The sequence below is a fragment of the Balaenoptera acutorostrata genome, unplaced genomic scaffold, assembly GCF_949987535.1.
Source record: "Balaenoptera acutorostrata unplaced genomic scaffold, mBalAcu1.1 scaffold_583, whole genome shotgun sequence".
Classification (NCBI taxonomy): Eukaryota; Metazoa; Chordata; class Mammalia; order Artiodactyla; family Balaenopteridae; genus Balaenoptera; species Balaenoptera acutorostrata.
Genome location: NW_026645951.1, coordinates 42,188 through 49,490, shown reverse-complemented (window position 1 = coordinate 49,490; position 7,303 = coordinate 42,188).

Below are 7,303 nucleotides of genomic sequence, written 5' to 3'. Positions count from 1 at the left end.
TAGATTGTTTATTTGAGATTTTTCTAGTTTCTTGAGGTGAGATTGAATTGCTATAAACTTCCCTTTTAGAACTGCTTGTGCTGAGTCCCATAGGTTTTTGGTCATCGTGTTTTTGTTGTCATTTGTTTCTAGGTATTTTTTGATTTCCTCTTTGATTTCTTCGGGGATCTCTTGGTTATTTAGTAACATGCTGTTCAGCTATCATGTGTTTGTGTTTTTTACAGTTTTTTTCCTGTAATTGATTTCTAATCTCATAGCATTGTGGTCAGAAAAGATGCTTGATACGATTTCAGTTTTCTTAAATTTACTGAGCCTTGATTTGTGACCCAAGATGTGATCTGTCCTGGAGAATGTTCCCTGTGCACTTGAGAAGAAAGTGTATTCTGCCGCTTCTGGGTGGAATGTCCTATAAATATCAATTAAATCTATCTGGTCTATTGTGTCATTTAAAGCTTGTGTTTCCTTATTTATTTTCTGTCTGGATGATCTGTCCATTGGTGTAAGTGGCGTGTTAATGTCCCCCACTATTATTATTATTATTTTTAAAATATTTATTTATTTATTTTCGGCTGCATTGGGTCTTAGTTGTGGCATGCGGGATCTTTGTTGCGGTGCACGGGCTTCTCTCTAGTTGTGGTGCAGGGCTCCAGAGCAAGTGGGCTCAGTAGTTGCGGCACGCAGTCTCTCTAGCTGTGGCACATGGGTTCCAGAGTGTATGGGCTCTGTAGTTGCGGCACATGGGCTTAGTTGCCCCACAACACGTGGGATCTTAGTTCCCTGACCAGGGATCGAACCTGCGTCCCCTGCATTGGAAGGCAGATTCTTAACCACTGGACCACCAGGGAAGTTCCCCCCCAGCTATTATTGTGTTACTGTTGATTTCTGCCTTTATGGCTGTTAGCATTTGCCTTATGTATTGAGGTACTTCTATGTTGGCTGCATAAATATTTACAATTATTATTTCTTCCTCTTGGATTGATCCCTTGATCATTATGTAGTATCCTTCTTTGTCTCTTGTAATAGTCTTTATTTTAAAGTCTATTTTATCTGATATGAGCATTGCTACTCCAGCTTTCTTTTGATTTCCATTTTCATGGAATATCTTTTTCCATCCCCTCACTTTCAGTCTGTATGTGTCTCTGGGTCTGAAGTGGGTCTCTTGTAGACAGCGTATATACAGGTCTTGTTTTTGTATCCATTCAGCCAGTCTGTGTCTTTTGTTTGGAGCATTTAATCCATTTGCACTCAAGGTAATTATTGATATATGTGTTCCTATTACCATTTTCTTAATTGTTTTGGGTTTGTTTTTGTGGGTTTTTTTCTTCTCTTGTGTTTCCCACCTAGAGAAGTTCCTTTAGCATTTGTTGTAAAGCTAGTTTGGTTGTGTTGAATTCTCTTAGCTTTTGCATGTCTGTAAAGCTTTGGATTTCTCCATTGAATCTGAATGAGATCCTTGCTGGGTAGAGTAATCTTGGTTGTTGGCTTTTCCTTTTCATCACCTTAAATGTATCATGCCACTGCCTTCTGGCCTGCAGAGTTTCTGCTGAAAAATCAACTGATAACCTTATGGGGATTCCCTTGTAGGTTATTTGTTGCTTTTCCCTTGCTGCATTTAATATTTTTTCTTTGAATTTAATTTTTGTTAGTTTGATTAATATGTGTCTTTGTGTGTTTCTCCTTGGGTTTATCCTGTATGGGACTCTCTGTGCTTCCTGGACGTGGGTGGATATTTCCTTTCCCATGTTAGGAAAGTTTTCAACTATAATCTCATCAAATATTTTCTCAGACCCTTTCTCTTTCTCTTCTTCTTCTGGGACCCCTATAATTTAAATGTTGGTTCATTTAATGTAGTCCCAGAGGTCTCTGAGACTGTCCTCATTTCTTTTCATTCTTTTTTCTTTATTTTGCCCCTCAGCAGTTATTTTCACCATTCTATCTTCCAGCTCACTTATTCATTCTTCTGTTTCAGTTATTCTGCTATTGATTCCTTCTAGTGTATTTTTCATTTCAGTTATTGTGTTGTTCATCACTGTTTGTTCTTTAGTTCTTCTAGGTCCTTGTTAAACATTTCTTGTATTTTCTCAATCCATGCCTCCATTCTATTTCTGAGATTTTGGATCATCTTTACTACTATTACTCTGAATTCTTTTTCAGGTAGATTGCCTATTTCCTCTTCATTTATTTGGTCTTTTAGGTTTTTACCTTGCTCCTTCTTCTGTAACATATTTTTTTGTCATCTCACATTTTTGATGGGTGGGGCTGTGTTCCTGTCTTACTGGTTGTTTGGCCTGAGGCGTCCAACACTGGAGTTCGCAGTCCAACGCTGACAGTTGTGTAGAGCCAGGTCTTGGTGCCAGAATGAGGACCTCTGGGAGTCCTCACACCAATTAATATTCCCTGGGGTCTGAAGTTCTTTGTTAGTCCAGCTGTTTGGACTCAGCACTCCCACCACAGGATCTCAGGCCTGACCCTTGTCCTGGGAACCAAGATCCTGCAAGCTGCACGGTGCAGCAAAAAAAAAAAAAAAAGAAGGCAACAAACTAAAAGGAGCAGAACAGTAACAAAGAATAAAAAATAAAATAAAGTTAGAAAAATAAAAAATATATTAGAAAAAATAATAATATAAATGAAACAACAACAAGAAGGCAAAACAGAACCACAACAGCAAAAAAAAAAAAAAAAAAAAATGCCGGAAAAGGCCCATGGGGGTTAGATGGGGGTGCGGGGCTTAGGCAGGGGCAACTGGGCCTAGGCTCAGTGTGGCTGGAGGGGGCCCTGGAGGGTGGAGGTTCAGGCCCGGGACCCAGCAGGCTTGCCGGGGCCCGAGCAGGTCAGGAAAATGCTGGCTGCATTCCCCTCTAATTCCCTGATCCCCCAAAGTTCTCTCCCCATCCCCACTGATCCCTTCACCATGAGTGGGCCCCTCCGAGCATGGGAACCCCTCCCCTCCCCCAGCTGCCCTTTGGGGTACTGGTTCTCTCTCGCCTCTACTTCTGCTCCCACCCTCCCTCCCATGCCCCCAGGACATGCGTGACTGGAGGGGGCCCCAGAGGGTGGAGGTTCAGGCCTGGGACCCCAGCAGGCTTGCTGGGGCCCGAGCAAGTGGGGGAAATGCTGGCCACATTCCCCTCTGATCCCCCGAAGGTATCTCCCTGTCCCCGCTGATCCCTTAGTGGTGAGTGGGCCCCTCTGGGTGTTGGAACCCCTCCCCTCCCCCAGCCGCGCCTCAGGAGCACCAGTCCCATCCTGCCTCCACTTTTGCTTCCCTCTTCCCAACCCCCACGTCCTACCTGGTTGTGCAGGGGTTCCTCCCGTCCCCTTAGGTGTCCAAGGTCCCCCACCAGAGCCTGGTAGGTGCCCTAATTGTGAGGAGATGTGAACTCTGCATCCTCCTACTCTGCCATCTTGACTTCACCTCCCCCCCATCCCTGGAATAAAGCTCCTTGACATGGGTCTTGGTAGTAATGTTTTGAATATGATACTTAAAGCACAAGCAACAAAATCAAAAATAAACAAGTGGGACTACATCAAACTAAAAAGCTTCTGCACAGCAAAAGAAACAATCAACAAAGTGAAAAGACAACCTATGGAATGGGAAAAATATATGAACCCCTATAACTGATTAGAGATTAATATCCAAAATATATAAAGAACTTACACAAATCAGCAGCAAAAAAACCAAACAATGAAAAAATGGGCAAAGAACCTGCATAGACATTTCTTCAAAGAAGATATAAGAAAGACCAACAGGCACATGGAAAAAAATGCTGAACATTACTAGTAACTAAGGAAATGCATTAAAACTGCAATGAGACATCACCTCGCACTTGTTAGAATGGCCATTATAAAAAAGACGAGATAACAAATGCTGGTATGGATGAGGAGAATGGGTTTGGTGGGATTGTAAATTGGTACAGCCACTGCAAAACAATATGGAGGATCCTCAAAAAATTAAAAATGGATTACCATATTACCCAGCAATTCTAATACTTCTGGGAATATATACAAAGAAAATGAAAACTCTAACTCAAAAGATATCTGCCCTCCCATATTCATAGCAGCATTATTTACAATAGCCAAGAGATGGAAACAACCTAAGTGTACATTGATAGATAAAATGAGTAAAAAGTTGTTGTATCTATACACAAAATGGAATATTATTCAGTCAGAAAAATGAGGAAATTCTACTATTTCTGACAATGTATGGACCTTAAAGGCATTATGCTAAGTGAAATAAATCAGACAGAGAATGACAAATACTGTGTCATCTCACTTATATGTGGAATCTAAAAAACAAAAGTCAAACTCATAGAAAAAGAGATCAGACTTGTGGTTACCAGAGGCTGAGGGTGGGGGGAAGGGCAACTGGAGGAAGGTGGTTAAAAGGTACAAACTTCTAGTTATTAGATAAATAAATATTAGGGATGTAATGTACAACTTGATGACTACAGCTAGCACTGCTGTGTGTTGTATAGGTAAGTTGTTAAGAGAGTAAACCCTGAGAGTTCTCGTAACAAGGAGAAACATTTTTTTCCTTTTTGCTTATTTTTTCTTTTTATTGTATCTATATGTGAGCTGAGCCTATTGTGGTAATTGCTTCACAGTATATGCAAATCAAAAAATCAAACCATCCTGCTGTAGACCATAAAGTTATATACTATGATGTATGTCAATTATTTCTCAATAATTGGAAAACTGGAAAAAATAGAGAAATAAAAAACCAAACGTAAATTAAACATTTGTTCATTTGAACATTTTCTTTCTGGCTACCTAGAAGATTTCATCTTTTCTCCAATATTCTGTAATTTTACCATTATGTAGTCAGGTTTAGTTTTGTTTGTAGTTATCTTACCTGAATATTCTAAAATTAGACGCTTTATATATTTTTCATCACTTTTGGTTAATTGTCAGTCATTATTTTCTCAAATATTGCGTTTTCTTCATGTTCTCTCTTCTCTACTTTGGAATTCTTACACATCTCTTTGACCTTTAAGTTTTTCCAGTATTTCATGTTTTTATTTTTTCCATGTGCTTATTTCACGTATTTTATCTGACCTATCTCAGGTCACTAATTCTATCATGTGTAATTTGATAGTAAATACATTTTTGAAATTCTTTATCTAGTCATTATATTTTTATTATTATTTTAAAAAATCCATTAGATCATTTAAAATTTTCCATTCATGGCTTAAATTTTCAATCATTTTTTATTACCTTGAACGAAATAAGAATAATTATTTTGAAATCTATGTCAGTAACTCTATTATCTGGAAGCCCTTGGTGTCTGTTTTATAACCTTTGTTTTCTCCTGGATTTTGTTCACATTGTCTTGTTTCTTCAAATGCCTGGCCATTTAAAACTATATGCTGGAATATATATGTGTGTGTGTATATATATATATATATATATACGTATATACACACACACACACACACACACACACATACACATGCACACATATATATTCATATGTATATTATTTTATATATAATATATTCTAGAGTATACTTAAATATGTATATTCAGCATATGTTAAATATATATGTATATGTGAAAGATAATTTAAAGTTTTTAATATAGTATAATATGCATAATATTCATATTATCTAGCATAATATATAATACGTTAGACTTTATATAACACCAGCTGACATTTTTTAAACAATTTTTAAAAATTGAAGTATAGTTAATTTACAATGTTGTGTTAGTTTCAGATGTACAGCAAAGTGATTCAGTTATACATATGTATATATATCTATTCTTTTTCAGATTCTTTTCCATTATAGGTTGTTACAAGATATTGAATATAGTTCCATGTGCTATACAGTAGGTCCTCATTGTGTATCTATTTTATATATAGTATTGTGTATATGTTAATCCCAACCTCCTAATTTATCTTCCCCCCATGCCCCCTGCTATGCCGTTTGGTAACCATAAGTTTGCTTTCTATGTCTGTGAGTCTATTTCTGTTTTGTAAGTAAGTTCATTTGTATCATTTTTTTAGATTCCACATATAAGTCATATCATATGATAATTGTCTTTCTCTGACTGACTTACTTCACTTAATATAATATTCTCTAGGTCCATCCATGTTGCTGCAAATGGCATTATTTCATTCCTTTTTTGGTTGAGTAATATTCCATTGTATATATATATATATATACCATACCTTCTTTATCCAGTTATCCATTGATGGACATTTGGGTTGTTTCCATGTCTTAGCTATTGTAAATAGTCCTGCTGTGAACATTGGGGTACATGTATATTTTTGAATTAGAGTTTTCTTCAGATATATGCCCAGGAGTAGGATTGCAGGATCATATGGTAACTCAACTTTTATTTTTTTAAGGAATCTCTCTACTGTTTTCCACAGTGGCTGCACCAGTTTACATTCCCACCAACAGTGTAGGAGGGTTCCTTTTTCTCCACACCCACTCCAGTATTTATTATTTGTAGACTTTTAAATGATGGCCATTCTGACCGGTGTAAGGTGATGCCTCATTGCAGTTTTGATTTGCATTTCCCTAATAATTATCAATATTGAGCATCTTTTCATGTGCCTGTTGGCCATCTGTATGTCATCTTTGGAGAAATATCTATTTGGGTCTTCTTTCCATTTTTTGTTTGGGTTGTTTGTTTTTTTGATATTGAGCTGTATGAGCTACTTATATATTTTGGAAATGAATCCTGTGTCAGTAGCATCCTTTGCAAATGTTTTCTCCCAGTCTGTAGGCTGTCTTTTCGTTTTGTTTATGGTTTCCTTTGTTGTGCAAAAACTTTTAAGTTTAATTTGTTTACTTCTGTTTTTGTTTCCATTATTCTAGGAGACAGATCCAAAAAAGTATTGCTGCAATTTATGTCAGAGTGTTCTGCCTATGTTTTCCTCTAGGAGTTTTATAGTATCCAGTCTTTCATTTAGGTCTTTGATCCATTTTGAGTTTATTTTTGTATATGGTGTCAGAGAATGTTCTAATTTCATTCTTTTACATGACCAGTTTTCCCAGTACCACTGACTGAAGAGACTGTCTTTTCTCCAATGTGTATTCTTGCCTCCTTTGTCATAGATTAATTGACCATAAATGCATGGGTTTATTTCTGGGCTTTCTATCCTGTTCCATTGATCTCTATGTCTGCTTTTTTGCCTGTACCTTATTGTTTTGATTACTGTAGCTTTGTAGTGTGGTCTGAGGTCAGGGAGGATGATTCCTCCAGCTCCATTCTTTCTCAGGATTGTTTTGGCTCTTCGGGGTCTTTCGTGTCTCCGTACAAATTGTGAAATGTTTTGTTCTAGTTCTGTGAAAAA